The sequence below is a fragment of the Lissotriton vulgaris genome, unplaced genomic scaffold (genome assembly GCF_964263255.1).
Source record: "Lissotriton vulgaris unplaced genomic scaffold, aLisVul1.2 SCAFFOLD_971, whole genome shotgun sequence".
NCBI classification, from domain to species: domain Eukaryota; kingdom Metazoa; phylum Chordata; class Amphibia; order Caudata; family Salamandridae; genus Lissotriton; species Lissotriton vulgaris.
Window position 1 is genome coordinate 795,614 of NW_028255350.1, and position 22,176 is coordinate 817,789.

Here is a 22,176-nt window from a genome sequence, read left to right on the forward strand (position 1 = left end):
TTCACTAACTGTGATTGCGCCCCTGTAGGAATTGATATTAGGGAATAGCTATTTTCTTACGTACCATTTTGCATTCCCTAAATAGCATTTACCTAAAATTCGCTATTTAGGGAATGCAAAATGGAACTTTGATACATGTGTCCTGAAGTGTCTCCAGGGAAACTGCAGTACTGTCAAAAGGAAGTTCAGTATTTGGGACACATCATTGTGAAGGGAGCTAGAAAGGTATCTCCAAAAGTAGCGTAAGCGATCGTGCAGATGTACCCACTACGAACTCAGAAGGAAGTCAAGAGGTTTTAGGTAATGGTTTGCTACTATAGACAGCTGATACCAAACGTTCCTTTAATGCGGAAACCTCTACTGTGGTTGACACACAGAGATGTGTCTAATTCGATTACATGAGACAACAAATGTGCAAAAGCGTTGCTAAAGTTGAAAAAAAATGATGTTGTCGTGCCTCAGCACTAGGAATGCCTGATTATTCAAAGGAATTCACACAGTGAGAGATGGGTACGCTCTCTCATTGTTGACCCAGATGCATGGAGATGCCGGAAAAACAATTGCCTACATTTGTACTGCATTTAACCTATAGCTGCAGGTCTTCTTGGTTGCCTTAAAGTGGTTGATGCGATAAGCACTAGTCCAGAAAAGAGTGAGAACATAGTGGTGTGATACCCTTTAACTGTAATGGTCTCACACTCCGTCGAGTTGTTATTAACAAGAAAGAAAACCCAATATTTACCCACAACAGACTTGCTCGCTATGAATAAGCCATTCTCTCATCCGTAAAATACTGAGATATGCAAAGATATATAGGGATGCATCTTAACCCTTCAACACTGTTGCCTGTAAATAATACTGATTGTGATGAAATTGAACAGGATTGCCTAGATGTCACAGATTTATGGACTAATCTCTGACCTGATATTAAGAAAACCCCTGATTGAGCCTGGCCATGTATTGTTTTTGGATGGCTCATGTTTAAGAGGTAACAATGTAACACTAGGAGTAGCATATGCTGTGTGTAAAAGATGGTATCAAAGCTTCATAGCTTCAGAAAGCCACCTCAGCACAAGTTGACAAATTGATCACCCTTGGAGTTTAACTGCACAAATGATGGTTACCATTTTTACAGACAGCCAGTAACTATTATCCCAACGGGCATTTCTGACCTCCTCCGGTGTTCCTATCAGAAATGGTGCTGCCTACATTAGCGATTTGTTGGAGGCTTTCCAGTTTCCAGGAGAGTGGTAATAGATATGTTGCCATGGGCAACAGATATATAGATTCAGTTTCTAGATATGGTGCATTCTAGGACTACACATGCAAAGAAAATTTCACCTTTGAGTCCGAAGAGTAGAGTTCCTTTACTATGTTGATGAAAGTCACTGGCACATAGGATGACTTGAAAAGGGAGCAGGAAAATGTGTCAGAAGCAGACCAAAACAGTTGGGTAAAAGCAGTTTGTGAGAAAAAGGCAAACTACATTTGGATGTTGGCTTAGTAGAGAAGTGTGGCTCAATGGTTAGAGTGGCAGACCCTGATGCAGTAGTCTGGCCGGGACCAGGGTTCAATTCCCGCCTCGGTGGGTCTCGGGTTCAATTTCCTCGGACCTGATAATTCTCGCCTCGGTGCCTATTCTGATCACGAGCCCCACTCTGCACCTCTGGGCAATAGCTTGCTTAATCTCTATAACGGCCCCAACAGCGCTGAGGATGCCTGACTTCACCTTGGGGGGTGCCCAGGTGTGGGCTCCTCACAGGGAAAGGCCAGGAAGGGTTCCTCGGCGTTATTCCTTAAAAGCGCCGAGATGCCTCCGGGTAGTCGTGCGCTATATAAGTGCGTAATTATTATTTTTATCCTTTATTGGAGACCAGTATTACCAGACAGTCAGTTTCAGTTTCAGTAAAAGCTTTATTCGATTTTTGTAAAATATAAAATCATAAAAGCTACATATATATATACACATCCTTATTTCATAAAACAATACATAGCCATCATCCATTAAAACCATTAAAAAATACATTAAATTAGTGCATTTGTCAGAATAAAGCATTACAAAATAAGAATTACTTAATTAAACAGTTTCCAATAATCTCCGCTTCCTCAGGATGCTTTTTAAAAAACACATCATGACCATAATACATCTATCGTTTCCTAGTTGTAATAGACTTAATACGCTGGTCTACATTGCCGCCAGTAACCCTGTCTCAGATATTGTTTAATCCACCTCCTTTGTTCGTAATCATAATATTTACAGACTAAAATCAGATGGAAGGTGGATTGCATAGACTGGTTATCACATGGTCATGGTTCCAGGGTTCTTGACCAGTCATTTCTTTCTGGAAAAGTTACTAAGAGGAAAAATAGTTCAAATCTGAACCTGGTCAATATAAAGCGGTCAAAGCCCACAGCACAGATTTATAAATAAGGTTGAATTGTCTGGCTAATCAATGTCATTTGATGCTGGATTACTGTGCTTTTCGTAAGTACACCTGTTACTCTCAATGTATCAAAGTGGGTCATACATAATCTTTTTAGGCCCTTCCTTGAAATTCCGCTATTTGATTCAGGGTTACTATGCAATTCGGGTCTTTGCAGGTCAATGACTGTATTCTTGACATAAGCTAACCACTGGATACTTTTAGCTTCGTCCAGGGCCATCGAGTCCTTTATGATATCCCTGTTGAGACCCAGGGCTTCCACAGTCCATATACTGTGCCCTAAAGTAGAATTGGCTGTAATTTTATTAGGTCGGAAATATGCTCCATCCCTAATTCTGCATTACAGTATAATACAGACGCACCCTGGGGAAGCGATAACAAATATCTTAAATACCCTTTTTCGGCTATTTGAATGGAGGATGCGTCCCGGATTCCCCAGATTCCGGCCCCATATAGGGCTATGCTCCTACATTTGGCCATATATATTTTTAGCAGGATTTCAGGTTGTCTTTTTCCTAATTGTTTTGCAACGTTCATTACGGCCGCTATAGATCGTTTGAATAATAAAGCCCTAGATTTTATGGCTGCCACCCATGAACCTCAACCATCGAGTAACACCCCCAGGTAGGAGAAGGTTTTGGTACACTCAATTGAGAGGCCATCCGTCTGGATTGTCCTACATTTGGCACGATCTTTCCCGCATTTCATCATGAAAGACTTTTTGGCATTAACTTTTAACCCTCTTTTTCCCATAAATTGATTGTATATTGCTAAAGCCCTCCTTGCACCTATCAGCGTGTGGGCCATAAGCACCGCGTCATCCGCATAAAGGAGTGAGATGGCCTGCTTCTTACCATATCTGGGAGAATCAATTCTACTGGCCTCCAACTCCCCTCCAAAGTGTTCGTATAGATGGAGAATAGGAAAGGGGCCAGCACACAGCCCTGTCTCACCCCCTTATCAATGCGAAAGGGCCATGTGCATTCTCCATTTTTTCCGTGTCTTACCCTAGCCGTAGCCCCGGAATACAGCTGGCGTAGGAATTGTGTTATGGCCAGTTCCACTCCTATTTCTTCCAGGGTTTACCATAACTTCAGGGGTCCACACAGTCAAACGCGGCTGTGAGACCAACGAAGAAATATAAAGATTCTTTCTTAGCTCGGGTATATTTCCCCTGTATGATTACAAAATTGAGAACCTGCTCCACCATGCCCATCCCCTCTCTAAAACTATATTGGACAGGACTTAAGATATTATTGTCACTTGTCCATATTTGAAGTTTCTCTAAGATCATCCTCCCTGCAATCTTCATAAGGGAGTCTAGTAGGGAGATTGGTCTATAGTTTACTGGGCTCTCTCTGTCTCCCTTTTTGTAGATCGGTATTATTACCGATTCAGACCAGGTGGTCATGAAATCCATTGCACAACAAGCCTGAAGGACACACGTACAAATCGGAGCCCACAGATCGGTAGTCAATTTAAATATAACATTTGGTATTCCGTCTGGGCCCGGGGCCTTACTTCCTTTGCTCTTATTTATTGCCATCACGACTTCAGTATGTTGAATTTCTATATCTATTGGTGTGTGTTCCATTATTGGTACACCACCTCAGGTATCACTTTAGCGGGCCATCATTTCCCCCGTCCTTTTTAAATACACTAGAAAAGAAGTCAATCCAGGTAGATTCATCAATGGCAATCTCTATTCGTGCAATGTCTTCCTTTTTAAAGTATGGGGCTTTCACTGCTTGCCAAAACAGTTTGGGATTTTTACTTTCCGACGCTTTTACTAGATTATGCCATGCCAATTCTTTAACCTCCTTTTTTCTACGGGACCTCGCTTGATTGTATGCCCTTCGGCGCTCTCTTATTAATTTGTTATCTCTGGGTTTAATGCTAAGAGCAGTTTTAAGCTTGTTATAAGCCTTTGAGCAGTGGGTATCAAACCATCCAGTAGTCTTACCAAGGATATTAATATTAGTTTTAGTGAGAGAATCCTGTATTACCGTGGTAATATTTCTATAGGCATCCAGGATTTCTTTGTGTGTGGAATATTCATCTAGGCAGACCTGGAATATGGCAATGCCTTAGAAATGATTCCCTCATTTGTTTTTACGGGATCTAATGTGCTCTACTTCAATGCAAACCCATTATTGCATGCCAATGATATACTTTGCATCCATGCCAACGACTCGATAGTCGTAGATTTACTCCATTCTGATAAGGATAAGTATAGGCAAATGGTCACTAAGGTCATTCATGCGTCTCATACTTCTCTACCCTATTGGCATGTTTATTAGGAAACCCCTTGATAAAAAAGTTGAACTAAACTCCACCATTGGGAAGCACATCAAATTTGCAAACCCAAAGTCCAGGGTAACCTTAATGTCATTCATTTTCTCCTATCTCCGTGTGAATAAAGTGATTTGTACCACTGCTTTCTTCCCATTCATTTTCTCGGGAGCTACACACTAATGACTTACATATACTAATGTTAAAATCCCCTCCCCATATGACAATTACATCTCTGCTATTGACAAAGTTTGCTTGGATTAGGTCTTCCGTAAGATTACGCATTACCTCCATAAAGTTACCTTTACTGGTGTTATTATAGAGGTTTACCACCACCATGTCCAGGCCCGCCAATAGCTGGATAGAGACTATTTGATAATAGTATGTATATTTCATCATGTTTATCCCCCGCACATTCATCAAGTTGGAAACATAGACCCAGATACCCCCTTTATGTCTACCATGCGTAGAGGGCACTGCTGGGATGTTGAAGGTCTTATATCCGTTTATATGTGTTTCCCCATTTAACCATGTTTCCTGTATACAGAGGATATCAAAATCATGTATAAACTCCGACCACTCAGTGCTAGCGATCTTGTTCTCCAGACCATTTATGTTCCAGAACATTACCCTTACCAGCCCTCGTGGATTTGCTACCTTTATTGACGGGAATTTAACATTATCGTTTGGTGGCGTCGGTGATTCCAACGTGGCTATTGTCACTACACCCCCTTTATTCCTCATAGGGTTATCGTCAGTTGTACTAGTTATTGCCTGAACACTATTCATGTAAGTCAGGTCATTGGTCAGACATCTTTTATATCTAGTCGCTCCTGTTTTCTCGGTCACCCCTACTAGATCTAATGCGTTCACTATTCCAGCTGGTACGTTCCCTATCTCTTCCATTCTAGGGGGTATTACTTTTTGTCCTGTACCATGCTTTGGGATACACCGTGCGTTTTCCCTATACTTCCTATCAACCTTACTCATCCCACACAGTCAGTCACAGTCATTTAGACCGGACAGTACTGCTAATATGTTTTGCCCTGATGGCGTGGTATTCCCCTGACATCCCCATATCTGTTTTCCTCTGCTCCCTTCCCAATGTCTAGCCTGATTATGGGGTGCATTCCTTGCTTGCTGCCATGTATTCCAATTATCCGTTCTTACTTGATTCGTGGGGCTATAAAAGAAGGCTAGTGGTAGGATCTCAGGGCCCGATTCACAGAATGAACTTAAGACTCAATCCTAAACTTACTACTATTTTGGAATTCACAGAAGGCACTTAGTCCTTTTGGCATTCACAGAATGAACTTACTACTTTTGGTATTCACAGAATTAGGATTTTGTCTTAAGTTTGTCTTAAGACAGACTTAAGACAGAATTAAGTTAGGATTTTGTCTTAAGTCTGTCTTAAGTCTGTCTTAAGACAAAATCCTAACTTCTGTGAATACCAAAAGTAGTAAGTTAATTCTGTGAATGCCAAAAGTAGTAAGTGCATTCTGTGAATATCAAAATAGTAGTAAGTTTAGGATTGAGTCTTAAGTTCATTCTGTGAATCGGGCCCTCAATGCCTAGTCCCCTGGGACCCCCCCTGATCCTCACTTCCCTCATATTCCTATCAACTGGCACTTTACTGTTAAAATTAATCACAATGCAGTCCCCCTTGTTTGGCTTCCTTGATCTACCTACCCAGAACACCCGTCGGGCCATTATGATATGTTGCCCTGCCAACCTCCCTTCTAAGGTGTTACTAGACAGCCAGTGCATGACTTTATTTTTTAGCTGGCTGTAGTCCTCTGTCACTCCCTCCTTAAGAGGTGGTACATTTCTTAGAACTAGGACCAGGAATGCTGATTGTGGCGGTAAATTGAGTGTCCGTAGTTTAATTCGGGAGCTGTCAGGCTTATCAGCAGGATTTACCCCCTCCACCGGTACATTTAAGGTATTTATCCTAGGATTACTCTGTTCTTTGGTATTATTACTCTGTTGTATACCCTCTTTTTTAGCTGGCTCACACTTTGTTTTATTCAGTCTTGGTTCCTTCACTATACAAGTTGGTATCGGACATGAGGGAGGTTTACTGGTTTTCCCCTGCTTACTTAGGTGTATAGCCATACCCCTGATACATCCACTGCCCCAGATTTGTTATTAGCGACTACCTTGACAAGATTATCTACCAGTCTGTTGTTTCCAATGACACAGTATTACCATGGATATAAACACTAAGGCAGGGATTCAATGGTGGGACTTTTCAGAAAAAGTTGGTATAACCCCAGATTCTGGATGTTAGCAGAGGAGATCTGCCTTTGGTGTAATATGTCAACAATTGATTGCAGGAAAGACAAAATGCATCACTGTGACACAAATAGGGAGATCAGGTGGTCTTCTCAATAGGATGCAGGTAGATCTGATCAAAATGCCTGTGCAAAACGGACTGAGATATAACCTGATGATCGTGTGCATCTTTTCAACATGGGTGGAAGCCTACCCTCCAGAGGACATGACAGTCTCACTGTAGCAAAACTGTTATTTTAAGAATTAATACCCAAGTTCGGCATGTTGATTTCCCTTGAGTCAGCTAGAAGAGCGCACTTCAATAAAGAAGCGTTGAAAATGATCTGCCCAATCCTGCAAATTGAATAAAGATTACAATGCAGTTACAGACCAGATGTCTCTGGTATCATAGAGCAGGTTAATGGTACCATCAAATCTACATTTGCAAAAGTCTGTGCTTCAACGTCTCTGAAATAGCCAGATGCATTATATTTGGTGTTGATGAGCATTCAAAGTAGACCAGACAGGAAAACGGGGTTGTCTCCCCATTGAAATACTGATGGGCAGGGCAATGAGATTTCCTGCAGTTCCTAAAAATGCACCTTTAAATATCACTAATGATATTACCTTGAACTACTGCAAGGGATTGGCTGATGTGGTTCACTCTATCATCAGATTTCAGCTGCAACCCAAGAGCCCCATCAAGAACAGTGCCACAACCTCAATCCTAGTGATTGGGTTCTGATTGAGGGCCTGATTCTGATGTGGGTTGGAAAGCTTCCCAACCGAATTGGTTTGGAAATGGTTTCCGACCCGCTCGGATCGGCAGAGTCCGACCGACTTAGTACAATGCAGCCGGATGCTACCTGAAACGATTTGGTTGGACTCCCATTGACTTCAATGGGAGCATATGTTCCTAACCGCATCATAATTGGGCCCTGGGTCAGGAAGACATTTTCCCGATCTGATTTGGAAGGATCAAATGCCATGAGGAGGCCTTCCTAACCACATCAGAACCAGCCCCTAGGTGTGAATGCTTTCCTAACCGCATCAGAATCAGGCCCTGAATAGCACTTTCTAAAGTCTTGTCTTGAACCTAGGTGCCAAGGCCCTCTCTAGGTGATCCTGACTGCAAATACTGCTGTTAAGTGTGCTGAAGTTCCAAACTGGATTCATCCCTGACCCACCAAGAGAGTGAGCAATCCAGAAGAAGTTCCAGTGGTCTATGTTCCTGGACGAAGAATATTGGTGACTGCACCACAAGTCGAGAGATCATCCAGACCAGTAACATCATTGTCAGTTCAACAGCAGGAAGAAGAGAGGGGTGAAGACCAGAGGCAAGTTAAAAAAACTGAAGTTACACAAAGGGTTGTTGAGTTCTCTAAAGAAAAAAAGCAGAGATTGAATCACAGCATGGAAGTGCCATCAAAGTTTTATATGTGCAATCAGTCAATCATCATTAAAGCAAAACACTGTCACCCCTAGGGGTATCTGGGCACAGGGTCTCAGCTGAAGAAACAGGTCTTGAGTCTCTTTCTGAAGTCTGCCAGCAAGGGAGCTGTATCAAGTCAAGTCAAGTTTAGAATTTGTATAGCGCACTACTCACCCAGAGGGTCTCAAGGCGCTAGAGGGAGGGGGTACTTTACATATCGAATATCCAAGTTTTTAGTTGTTTTCTGAAGGAGAGGTGATTCTGTGTAAGGCGGAGGTGGGCGGGGAGAGAATTCCAGGTCTTGGCAGCTAAGTAGGAGAAGGATCTTCCCCCCATGGTGGATCTTTGGATGCGTGGAATTGCTGCTAGGGCTTGATTGGACGATCGTAGTTGGTGGGTGGGGGTGTAAAAGGACAGGCGTGTGTTGAGGTATTCGGGTCCTAGGTCGTAGAGGGCTTTGTGTGTGTGGGTGAGGAGACGGAACGTTATTCTCTTGTTGACGAGGAGCCAGTGGAGGTCTTTCAGGTGACCGGAAATGTGAGCTTGGCGGGGGATGTCTAGGAAGAGTCTGGCTGAGGCGTTTTGGATGCGTTGGAGTTTTTTCTGTAGTTTGGCTGTGGTTCCGGCGTAAAGGGTGTTTCCGTAGTCCAGTCGGCTTGTGACTAGTGCATGGGTGACCGTCTTTCTTGTTTCGGTGGGGATCCAACGGAAGATTTTTTTGAGCATACGTAGGATGTTGAAGCATGATGATGAGACGGCGTTGACTTGTCTGGTCATTGAGAGGGAGGAGTCCAGGATGAAGCCCAGGTTACGTGCGTGGTCCGTTGGTTTAGGTGCGTTTCCCAGGGCTTGTGGCCACCATGAGTCGTCCCAGGCAGAAGGGGATGAGCCTAAGATGAGGACTTCCGTTTTGTCCGAGTTAAGTTTTAAATGGCTGTTCTTCATCCACTCGGCTACTTCTTTCTTCCCTTCATGTAGGTTGGTTTTGGTGGTGTTTGGGTCTTAGGTGAGGGAGAGGATCAGCTGGGTGTTGTCTGCGTAGGAGATGATGTTGAGGTTGTGTTGGCGAGCGATGGATGCGAGGGGACTCATGTATACGTTGAAGAGGGTGGGACTGAGTGATGATCCTTGAGGTACGCCGCAGATGACTTCGGTGGCCTCTGATCTAAAAGGGGGGAGGCGGACTCTCTGGGTTCTTCCGGCGAGGAACGAGATGATCCAGTCCAATGCTTTTCCTTGTATTCCGACGTTGCTGAGGCGTTGTATAAGGGTGTTATGACAAATTGGGTCGAAGGCTGCAGAGAGGTCAAGTAGGATAAGGGCAGCTGTTTCTCCATTGTCCAGAAGAGTTCGAATGTCATCTGTTGCTGCAATGAGGGCGGTTTCGGTGCTCTGTTTGGCTCGGAAGCCGGACTGCGAAGGGTCAAGGGATTTGTTGGATTCGAGGAAGGCGGCGAGCTGACTGTTGACAGCTTTCTCAATGACTTTGGCAGGGAATGGGAGGAGCGAAATGGGGCGGAAGTTCTTAAGTTCGGTGGGGTAAGCTGTGGGTTTTTTCAGGAGGGCACTGAGTTCTGCATGTTTCCAGATTTCCGGGAAGGTAGCGGAGTTTAGGGAGCAGTTGATGACGTCTCGGAGATGAGGTGCGATAATGGAGTCTGCTTTGTTGAAAATGTGGTGGGGACATGGGTCGGTTGGTGATCCTGAGTGGATGGAGTTCATCAGGCGGATGGTGTCTTCAGTGGTGATTGGGTTCCAGGCGCAAAGGTTGTTGGAAGGGTGTTTTAGTTCGGAGGTGGGTGGGGTGGGCTGGTCGCCAAAGCTGTTATGTATGTCAGCAGTTTTGTTGTGGAAGAACGAGGCTAGAGAGTCGCAGAGGTCTTGGGAGGGAGTGATGTCGTTGGTGCCGGTGGTGGGGCTGGTGAACTCTTTGACGATGTTGAATAGTTCCTTGCTGTTGTGGGCATTGTTGTCGAGTCGATCCTTGAATGCTGATTTCTTGGTGGATCGGATCAGTTGGTGGTGTCTACGGGTGGCTTTCTTGAAGGTGGCCAGGTTGTCGGTGGTTGGGTTTTTTCGCCAGGTCTTCTCAAGGTTGCGACAGAACTTCTTGGATTTCTTAAGGTCATCATTGAACCAGGGGGCTTTTTTGCTACCTAGCTTGATTTGATGGTTTTTCAAGGGTGCTAATTCGTCATGGTGATCCATTGTGTGAGGTTGGTGGCTGCTTGGTTTGGGTCCGATGATTTGGCGGGAGTGTTTTGGTGAAGCGATGTGAGGAGCTGGTCGGTGGTAATTTTGTTCCAGTTTCTGCCGGGAATTGGTTGTGGGTGGTTGTGGGTCGTAGTCTTTTTGTAGTTGAAGTGAACGCAGCTGTGGTCCGTCCAATGGAGAGCTGTGGTGTGATTGAAGGAGATGTGCTTGCTGGAGGTGAAGATTGGGTCGTTGTTCTTTTCCAGGTGGAAGTTGAGGTCTCCTAGTAGAATGTAATCCTCTGAGGGGTGGGCGTGTGGGCTGATGAAGTCAGTGATGTCTTCGCTCAATTGTGTGCGGGGTCCTGGTGGACTGTAGATGAGGGTGCCTCTGAGTGTGGTCTTGGGGTCGGTGTGGATCTGTAAGTGAAGGTGTTCGGCGGCTGCGAAGTTGTCGTCGGAACTGGTCGTGATGCGGATGGTGTTCTTATGGACGATGGCGATGCCTCCTCCTGTTTGGTTGATAAGGTCCTTTCGGATGATTTTGTAGTCATCTGGGATAGCTATGGCGATGTTGGGTGCTGATGAGGCGTTCATCCAGGTTTCAGTAAGAGCTGGAGGGGATGGGCATTACAGGTCTTGGCAGTGATGCAAGAGAAGGAGCAGCCACTCCTACAGATGCAGGGTCTGTGTGCGAGGACAAGTGATGGTGAGTCAATGGGCCCGATTCACAGAATGAACCTTAGACTCAATCCTAAACTTACTAATATTTTGGTATTCACAGAATGCACTTACTACTTTTGGCATTCACAGAATGAACTTACAACTTTTGGTATTCACAGAAGTTAGGATTTTGTCTTAAGTCTGTCTTAAGTCTGTCTTAAGACAAACTTAAGACAAAATCCTAACTTCTGTGAATACCAAAAGTAGTAAGTTCATTCTGTGAATGCCAAAAGTAGTAAGTGCATTCTGTGAATACCAAAATAGTAGTAAGTTTAGGATTGGGTTTTAAGTTCATTCTGTGAATCGGGCCAAATGTGTCTACAGGGTTGGTGAAAGTTCAGTCAATGGTTGATATAGGCCGGTCATGGGTCTTGAAGGGCATTGTAGGCATGTGTGCGGATCTTAAACTGGCATCTCTTCTGAATGGGAAGCCAGTGGAGGTCTCTCAGGTGGGGGGGGGGGGGGGCGATGTGGGTTCCTTTGTGGAGGTATGGGATTAATCTGGCTGCAGTGTTCTGTTTGGTTTGGAGTCTTCTGAGGAGCTGGGTGGAGATGCTGGTGTAGAGGACATTGCCGTATTCGAGGTGGCTGGTAATGAGGGCCTAAGTGAAAGTCTTTCTGGTTGTGTTGAGATCTGTTAGATTTGGGGGTCTCTACTTGGCATAGGTAGGTACCTGTAACAAATAAGGACCCTTGTGTCTAGTCAGGTTAGGGGGTACACTCCTAAAATAACCCCTGCACACCCCCTTGATAGCTTGGCACGAGCAGAAAGGCTTATCTCAGAGGCAGTGTGTAAAGCATTTGTGAGCACATACAGTAACCCAGTAACAACACTACAGATGGACACCACACAAGTTTTATATAAAGAATAAGTATTCTTTATATAGACTTATCACAAGACCACAAACGACAAAAATCCACAATACTGTAATTAAAATGGCAGAATTAGCTTAGTTCTCTTTAGATGTTAAAATGCGACACATTGAGTCAATGTACCTTAGGATGCGTAATGCTATACAATGAAAGTGTTGCAGGGAAGGTGATGCGTCTGTCCCTTGTTTGCAGGGATGGTGATGCATCGGTTTCTTACTACTCTTCCGTGGTGATGCGGCTCGCAATGCCGTGATGCGATGAAGATCCGGTGCGATGAAAACAAAGATGGCGTCTCTTCCTTGCGAGAAGATGCAACTGCAGCAGCGACACCCTTGCTCAGTGATGCGACTGCAGCGGCGGCGACATTCTTCTCCGGTGATGCAAGACGCTTTTGCAATGCGATGCGACAGCTATAGTGGTGACACCCTTGTTTAGTGATGCTGCGGCAGCGACACGTATCTTCTTCGTGAGTCGCGCTTTCATCTCCTTGCAACACCAGTCCTTCAGAAAGCCCAACACAACTACAGGCACTTCCAAAGAAATCTGGGGAGCTGGTGGTTGAAGTCTGTTGTTCCTGAGACTTCAGCAGGAGGCAAGCTTTTTCTCAAGCCCTTGGACATCCTTCACAAGTTGCAGAAAGTACACACAACGTCTCTCTCTCCTCTCTTTCACACTTAGGCAACCACCACAGGTTAATCCCCCAAGCAGCACTTCAGCTTGGGGATAGTCTCTCTCCATCTCTCTGGTTCCTCTCCTCAGTTAGGATTAGGCTGCTTCTGTGGGTGACACAACCAGTGCTGCAAACCCAGCAGCAGCATTTGGTTTACAAGCCCTGGCCACACTCAGTGCACTGTACTAGGGTATGAAAAGTAAACCAAATCAGCCAATCATGGAGTCACTAATCCATACAACAATTTACCAGAGGGAACACTGTGGTTTAGTTTGTCCACAAGGGAAAGCCTCCTTTTTACTGGACAGCAGTGGCACAGTCCCCAAAGCATCTAACTCCAGCAAAAACACATGAGGCAACAGCAAAGAAATGGAAGGGAGACCCACGCCAAGGTGCCAGGTCTAACAGGATCTAACTGAAGATTCTGCAGAGCATGCAAAGTGTGTGGAGGCAGGAGGAGGTGAATGTTTTGATATGTTGTTTCATGGTTAGTTGGCTGTCGTGGATGATGCTGAGGCTGCGTGAATGGTCAGTCGGTGTGGGTGTAGGTACGAATTCTGCAGTCCATCAGCTGTGGTCCCATGCAGAGGTATTCTTCCTGAAGACCAGTACTTTAGAATTGTTAGAGTTGAGTGGGTGGCAATTGTCTCTCATCCATTTAGCTATGTTGTTCATGGCATTTCAGAAGTTGTTCATGGCATTTCAGAAGTTGGTTTTGGCATTGCAGGGGTCCTTGGCGAATGAGAGGATCAGTTGAGTGTTGTTGTCTGTGTTGATGATTATATCGAGTCTATAGAATCAGATGACTTCTGTGTTTTAAACAGAAATCTGACATACCTTTAGTAAATTAACAAATAATTATTTTTGCCTTCAAAATACATATAGCCAACTCACTAAAGTGAAAATATAGCAAGCAGTGCTATTAATTAAATAATAAATAATGTATCTTTACATGCTAAAACACATACAGTCATCTCACAAAAGTGAGAATTAGCAAGCAGTGAGAGACATGATGATTTTGGGGTCCTTCCTAACCTAGGGAGAGGACCAAGCAGATGCCTTGAACTCAAAGAGCACATTATAGAGAAATGATATGTTGGTGGTCCCGTCCTCCTAGGACCATCCCAAGCACAGGTATGTGCAAAAATATAATCCCAACCAAAGGCCCTGCAAAGCATTATGGGACGATATTCTAGAATGCAGTGAATATTATAGTATCCAATATCAAAACACTCCTCAAGGGGCAGACTCTGGGGCTCAGCTGAGAGCTAAACTATAATATTCTCTAAACTCTGGAATCTCGCCCCATAATGCTTTGTAGGGCCTTTGGTTGGCATTGTATGTTTGCCCATAACTTTGCTTGGGGTGGTCCTAGGAGGAAGGGACCACCGCCGAATCGCTTAATATGCGCTTTGTGTTCAAGGCATCTGTTGCACTCCCCCTAGGTAAGGGGTGACCCCAAAATCATCAACTCTCTCATTGCCTTATGATTTTCAAAGTTCACTTTTGTGAATTGATTATATGCTTTATAGCATGTAAAGTTAAAGTTGATTTACCAAAGGGTTGTAGGTATAGTAGGTGCCTCCATTACGTAGCGGTGTGGGAATTCTTGCATGAATTCCGTGTTTTCAATGAAATGCGTAGTTATCAAACCTCCTAGCAGAGCGGAGTTCATTGCCCAGGGATAGAAATGAGTATAAATATATTATGTATTCAATTTTTGTAATAACAGTGTTAATGATTACCATGGTAGTAATAGGATTTTATTTAAAACCAGAGTCAGAGATCAAGGCAAAGAATGTTACTAATTCACCTTCACACAATACTATGAAAGATCCATTTAGTTACTCATTTGTTAGATTACAAAACAGATGATGTCTGCATTGTTTATATTAGGTTATTACAAAAATACAATAACGCAAAGATCTGTTTACCTGAAGAAGTTTGCACAGAGCTGGAGATATATATTGTAAGACACGGGTTGAACTGTAAATTGAATACTCATTTTCCACACTAAGCTCCCCTGGAGCTGATTTAAAATCCAGGTTCTCACCCACTCATAAGCTGTCTTCCTAAGTTCCCTGGGACCTGACAGCTTAGAGTGCACTGGATACTGGTGTAACTTCTCTTGTACACAATGAGTCAGAATGTGACCATCGAGGATTAAATTGTACAGCCCCTCATAAGTACTCACCTGGTTACCTTTAATCCAGCCCTCTAGTGCCTTCACTGAGATGTCTACAAAGTCCAACCAGGACTGCTTGTTTACTTTCAGGGTGTCCCTGAACTTCACCCTGGAATGCTCTGGGATAAGACCAAGTTTCCTGACTAGACATTTCCTCATATGTGAGAGGTATTCTGCCTCATCCTTCTCTAGGGTTAGGAGCCAATCTTTCCCAGCTAATTGGATCAGCCCCCACAGGAGTGAACCCCACTATTTGGAGTGAACCCTTTTCATCCTAAGGGCCTTTTAAAATGCTGTCATTTATTTGTCAATGTCATCCCCCTCTTCATACTGGGAAACTAACCCCTTGGGAAGCCTAGGATCAAACCCACCACTCTTACACATCTCAGCAGCTTCCTCATTTTCGCTGCCACTATTTCTTCTCTCTTCCTCCCTTTCCCACTACTTTCTAACTAGTTTCAGCTTCTCCTTCTCTATGGCAATGGAGCTAAATGAACCTGCAGTTGTCTCTCCTCAAAGGATAGCTGTGGTTCCTCTAGTGGGAGCTATCCTTTCCTTCCCCAGCTGGAAGTTTGTGCCTGGTACTGGAAGTTATGGAAAAGTTGTCATCATCCTCCTCCTGAAGGTTATAGGATTGGTCAGTTTCCCCTTCCCCTCCCCTCTCTGGAGCTGAATGTGCCCAGGACTTAGGGGACCTAATCAGTTCTGCCTTCATAATCTTATTAGCATTAGGTAGCGCCCTGGACCTGCACTGTACCCTGAGCTCAGCTACTGTGAATTTGGACAGGCTAGCCAGAAAAATCTCCATTGTATCCCTAGTTTTGGGTCACAAAACAACTTGGCAAATCAGAGATAGAACAATTTAGAAAAATTCAATATGAATTTAAAACAGTTTAGTTCAAATTCAAAATTCTATTTCTTTTCTGAGTGAATATATGGATTTTTAACCGCATCGCTGCTGCGGTGATTTTTCCCCTACGCGGCTTTTTTTCAAAAGCCGCGTTAAATGACGAGCTCAGATGACGTCATCTGCACACGCCCCCCGTGGCTGATGACGAGCTGAGCTCGTCATCAGCATCGAAGGGGTTAAAGACGTTTATCTAATTACTGTATGGTGTAGTTTAAACACAGGTACTGTTCACACTGCTGAACATCAAATGTTGGAAGGTGATTTATTAGGAAGTGTGGTAGCAATAAGGCCACAATCATAATATAAGGCCGAGTCTCAATTAATTATTCTGTTTCTCAACCTTTGGCAGCTGGCAACGAGCAGGCAGGCTTAACTAAGGAGACAGGTGTGTAAAGCATTTAAAACACCAATACAATAAATAAATAAAAACAACACACAATAATAATCCAAAACCAATTTATAGAAATAGTAAATATTATAATGACTAAAATGACAAAAATAGAATGTGGGTAAACGGAGATATGAATTTTAAAAAATGAAATGTTTTCTAGTGCCTAAACATGAAAAGCGCCAACTAGGGACATCTGGCCATGCTTGACCGGGACAAAGTAAAGGTTTGAGGGCCACTGTGATGAAGTGCGGGTCGGATGCACTGAGTATGAGGCCTTTGTTCAACTGTTTACCATCCCATTTTATCTGGAGCTTTTTCTTTCGACGTCGAGCGAGGCACCTCCTGAGACCAGAATACGAGTCAACAACAGTGGCTTGGTTCAGTGTGAGGCCTTGGTGAAAACCTGGAAGTCTTGTCAATGACAGGAGCTTTGGAGCTTTCAGCAGGACAAACCTGAAATGCAGGTTGGATCGCGGTTTGGCGTCAGAGGATTGACTCTCGGCGACATGCCGTTCTACTTATGAATCTATTTCCAAAAAGTTCTCCAAACTTCTGGTACTTCTTCCAGAAAGTTTATTTGTGGGTTCAGGGTGTCCAAAACACCAATCCAAGGGTCTAGACGCTCTGAGATTGTCCTTAGGATGTTGGGACTATGTTTTCCACAATGCACCTGGACAAATTCTTCAAAGTGGAGTGGTGTGGCTCACTGGTGTGGAGTGGTGTGGCTCACTGGTGTGGAGTGGTGTGGCTCACTGGTTAGAGGCAGCAGACCTGAGAGCAGAGGACGGCCTGGGACCAGGGTTCAATTCCCGACGCGGCAGGGTCGAGGACCAGGGTCAGCGGACTCGATAATTCTCACCTCGGTGTCTACTCTAACCAGGGATCACACTCGGCAACTCTGGGCATTAGCTTGCCTCATCTCTACAACGGCCGCCCACATACGCCGGGGATGCCTGGTTTCACCTTGGAGATACCCCGTAGGGACTATCTCACAGGGAAAGCCAGGACGGGTTCCCCAGCGGTCTACTGTGCAGAGATACTCCTTTGGGAGTCGATTCTAGCGCATTACAAACCCACAATTAATTATACTAATTAATTAAAGTCCACTAGAGGCTGTCCAGCTGGGTTCTTTTGGTGGAGATGATGCAGGTAGCTCTTTTAACCTGCTACTTTCAGGGAGCCAACTCCTTCACTTTTAGAAGCAAGGAAAATGCCTAAGAACTGAAGTTCCAATGTGTGCAGCAGGTGCAGTCACCCAGAGCACAATCCATTAAAGTGAAGGCCAGGGTTGCAACAGGGCAGTTCTTCTTCTTCGTCTTGTTTCAGGCAGGGATCTGTGTTGCTGGGCAGCTCTCCCCATTTGGATTGAGTGTTATTGGGTGAAAAGTAGGGGGCCATATTGTTGACCCAGAAAGCACTATTTTTTCACAGTCCAAAATGGAGAAACTCCCACCCACTAGCCTGGCTAAGTTTCCCTAAAATGTTCCTTCCACCCTACTGGTAAACTAATTACTGGGGCTCCTGTCTGGCTGGGGTGGGAAGCTGTGGGGATGAGCCAGTGACCTGTCATTCCCTGCTTGAAGACCAGTTTGGCTATTCCACACCCATAAGCCTTATATTCTGCAGCTGCAGTTCTCCTCCCACCAGAGGCTTCTTTTGTCTCAGCCCAGGATACCGCACTCCTCATTAAGGTTTGGTGGCTCAGCCTGGCAAAGACTGGCCAGTTAGAAAAAACCTGCTGGAAGGCTGGATTTTGGCTCATCAGAAAAGCAATTTATATCACTTATTTTTTGTGATAGTTATAACAGATCTAATCCTGACAAGTTCTTGGATGTATTCTAATTATCATTTTGAAACTATGAAGTATGTTTTGAGCTCCCTCCTATCAATAGTTACATTTTCTTAAAGTATTCACATTTTAGCCTATGGCGCCAATGTGATACAATGGGGGAAAAGAAGATGGCAGTCTTTCCCTCACCACTTTTATAGTGTCTTTGCTTATAGTTACAAAGCGCCCCACCCCTGGGGCACCGAGGGAGGCCTTAGGGGTAATATATATGTAAAAACAGGGTCATTCAAGACTTTAGAAGTACCTTCAATTACAAAGTCGAATTTGCGTATAATGTAATTTTATAAGCAGCCTGCAAAGCAGGGCTGTTTTTAAAATGGCATTAGGCAACACAGGTGTGCCCACTTAAGTTGATCAAAGTCATTGGGCCTCTAAACCTGCATGTCCTGCCTATACTTACAGGTAGGTTGTAATTTCAAACTGTAATTATATGTAATTACCATGTACCTCTTCCACAGAGCACTTGCCCTGGTCTGGTTAGCAGAGCCCAGGGCACAATCAGAGTCAGAACACCAGCACCTTGGATTCAAAATGTGGGCAAAAAGGGGGGGGGGGGGCACTGTAAAAATGGTCTTGATTTCTCACAGCAGTGTAGTAATTCTTTGGTAACTGATTCAAAGTGAGTCCATAAAGAAGCTTAACCAGTTTTCTTTTGTTTCAGACTTTCAGTCAATATATGAACTGTAGCCAACATGTGTTTCGTGTATGGGTGCTAATCCCAATTACATTGTCTGGGGTAGAAAGGACACACCCAAACAGTTTTGAACTATATCGCCAGATGTTATATTTTGACGTTTTGTAGAGCGCACATCTCACTCTGGAGGGTGTACAGGCATTAGATGAGAGGGGACTGGGCTGGCCGAGTCTGAGGTCTAGGTAAAGAGCCATGTCCTCAGTGTCTTGTGGAATCTAGGGTGGGGAGAGATGGCTCTGATGTGCAGGGAGAACCTGAGGGGGAGGTTGTTCCAGGTGATTGTTTGGGTGTGAGGTACGAGGTGTAGCCACCGGCTCTGACTCTGAGGATGCAGAGTATGTCAGATGTATGACGTTACAACGCATGCATTTACATCGCATGCCTTTACAACGCAATTATTACAACGCAGTCCACTACAACGCATAGTGCTTTGGGGCGCTGGATAGTGAATAATTTAATTTACTATTCCAACTCCAGTCCCTGTGGACACTAGGGAAGGTTATTGGATAGTAAATTAACCTAGTCCCTATCCTAGAGCGCCCCTTAGAGCAATACGTTGTAATAGTTTGCGTTGTAATGGTTGCGTTGTAAAGGCTCTGCGATGTAAAAGTTGCGTTGTAAGTGTTGTTCACCAGTATGTCAGTGAGCTGAAGGCAAGCCAGAACATAGGTTTCTGGTAGGGGATTGGAAGTTGGTGCTGTTGTTAAGGTAAGAGAGACCTCGATTATGCACGACTTTATAACTGTTTGTGAAGAGTGTGAAAATGGTGTGTATGGGGACAAGGAGATAGTTAGGCACTTTGAGGTATGAGATGATGTGGGTGCAGGGTGGGAGTGTGAGTCTGGCTTCTGCATTTTGTATGCATTCCATGTGTGACAACTATATTATAACCTTCACCAGTGCAAGAGCCATATCAAACGCAATATTGTATCATAGTATCCCAGATTAATTAAACTGTGATACTTATAACTCACAATTTTCTTTGTTAATCCATAAACTGCAGGCAGCAAAGCAGGAGCTAATCACTGCACATTTATTATGACTTGTAGTTTGTATCATGAATGTGCTAGTTGTGAGGTATGAGTGCAGCCTGAGTTTGCATGAGAGTTAACATTTCCATATTAAACTGATTGCTCCTGGAGGAGTGCAGCATGACTGATTCTCTGATTTACTAAGAACATTAAAGCACATTGCATATGTTGCTGCTGACATTCAGACATAGAGAGACATAGGAAAGTCATTTATTCAACAGTTTTGTGTACCATGGACCTTGCATCAGGAAAAACTCTGTTATATGAATAGTTGTTAGTTCTCACTGCACTAGTGTTTACCAGGTGACATTGGTGTAAGCCTCTATATGTCAACAAAGGTGGATGTTTAAAATGCCAGCTTTGTTTTGTTGTGGTTTGATTCATTCCCTGATGCCTGCCTGGGCTGCTTACCCAGATCTTGCTAGATTTTAATGCTCCTGACTATTCCCGTTGTTGTTTTGGAGTCCTGACACTAGTGGAGTATCAAAGTTGAAACAGGCCTAAAGCAAGCAATGATAATCAAGATAACATTATCTAAAAATGATCTTTTGACGCTTACCTCGTTTTGCAGCCGCTGTATTCTTTACTGAAGGAAGATGTATTGACTGTGACCTGTTAAATGTGTTTGCTGAAGGTATATGAATGTCTCAGACTCCTCCCCTTGACTCATCCCCTTGGTTCAAAGTTGACATTTCCATAGAAGTGTCTCAATAGTAGTGGAAATCATAGTCTGAAGGTTAATTGACTGCATTCATGGTTTCTATTTCTGAGAAACTGAAAGTGTGCACCATTTGACATCAAGGGCCCTTATCTGCCTATGGACAAAGTCCAGCGCCTGTTGTTATGTGACTGCATTGGGTACAGTGAATTAATCTCCGAGCAATAATGGCTGTAAATAGAGCAAAACAACACACAAGATGATGGACGGAATGTTGCACAATGCGAAAACATTCACCCCCAGTCACAGATCTGGGTTTAATCCATCGTTATTTTGCTCACCAAGCCACCCCAGTGGCAGAGTGGGCTAAAGAACGGTGATGGATTAAACCCAGATCAGTTGATTGGGGGTGAGTGCTTGTATTGTCAACGCTCCGTCCATCATTTCCTTTGGTTTTTCTTTGTAAATAGAGCAATACATTTAAAAAAAAAATAGATTATATGAATTCACTTTACACACAGCAAGCGCAAACAGGTCCCTGGTTCTGCCTATCATGATAGAGCCACAGACATTTGCCTGCATTTTCAGTTGGTTATGGCTATTCACCCAGCAGCTTGCCAAATAGTAGAAATGCTTTACTATTTGGTCCGCAGCCCTGGAAATAGCAGAAAAACATCACTAGTAATCCAACTGCTGGCTAAATATTAGGGGCCTTATTTATGAAGGCCTTGCGCCGCTGGTGCGTCACTTTTAACATAGGAAAAAGTGACGCACCAGTGGCGCAAGGCTTTCATAAATGAGGCCCTAGATATTCTGCACTGTTTTTGCGGTGTTTGGCTGGCAGCTGCGCAAATTACAAGGAAACTTCACTGCTCACCTGGTCACAGGCTAAACAGCAGAGGTTTTATATTATGTGGAAAAACCACAGTTGATGAACAGAATGCAGAACAATGTCATACATTCACCCCAGTATAGAGATCTAGGCCTAAATCCATCGTTTTTTGCACTCCACACCACCCAAGTTCAGACATGCCCATATGCACATCAGTCTGACCCTGTGCCTGATGGGAACAGTCCAGCCCGAACTGCCAAGCCATGCCTTCCCTGGACCGGAAACAAGCTTACGAGGATCGGTTTCTGGCATTCCAGCCGTCTTCAGCCCGGCTTGCTTGAATCCAGTGGTATGGAGAGCATGGGAGTCAAGTCTGAGCATACCCATCCCACTCGGGGTGACAAATGCAAAAACCACAGTTGATGGACAGAATGCAGAACAATGTCAATCATTCACCCGAGTACAGAGATTTGGGCCTAAATCCATCGTTTTTTTGCACTCCACACCACCCCAGTTCAGACATGGCCATATGCAAATCAGTCTGACCCTGTGCCTCATGGGAACAGACCAGCCCGAACTGCCAAGCCATGCCTTCCCAGGATGGGAAACAACCTTCCGAGGACCGGTTTCCGGCATTCCAGCTGTCTTCAGACCGGCTTGCTTGAATCCAGTGGGGTGGAGAGCATCTGACTCATGTCTGAGCATACCCATCCCACTCATGGT

At 44.3% G+C, this 22,176-nt stretch overlaps 1 protein-coding gene and 1 long non-coding RNA gene across 2 annotated transcripts in view; one reads left to right on the forward strand and one right to left on the reverse strand.

Moving 5' to 3' along the window:
- LOC147659159 (interferon-induced protein with tetratricopeptide repeats 5-like) overlaps positions 1-20,614 on the reverse strand; it is a 42,821-nt gene extending 22,207 nt beyond the window's left edge. The window contains exon 1 of the mRNA XM_086951931.1: positions 20,523-20,614. The gene's annotated coding sequence lies outside the window, so the exon portion shown is untranslated. The remainder of the gene's footprint in view (positions 1-20,522) is intronic.
- Positions 14,463-20,572, forward strand: LOC147659160 (uncharacterized). Its single transcript, XR_015307308.1, has 3 exons — positions 14,463-16,037; positions 16,181-17,077; positions 17,492-20,572. It is a non-coding gene; the product is annotated as an uncharacterized LOC147659160 (long non-coding RNA).
- Positions 20,615-22,176: the final 1,562 nt, after the last annotated feature.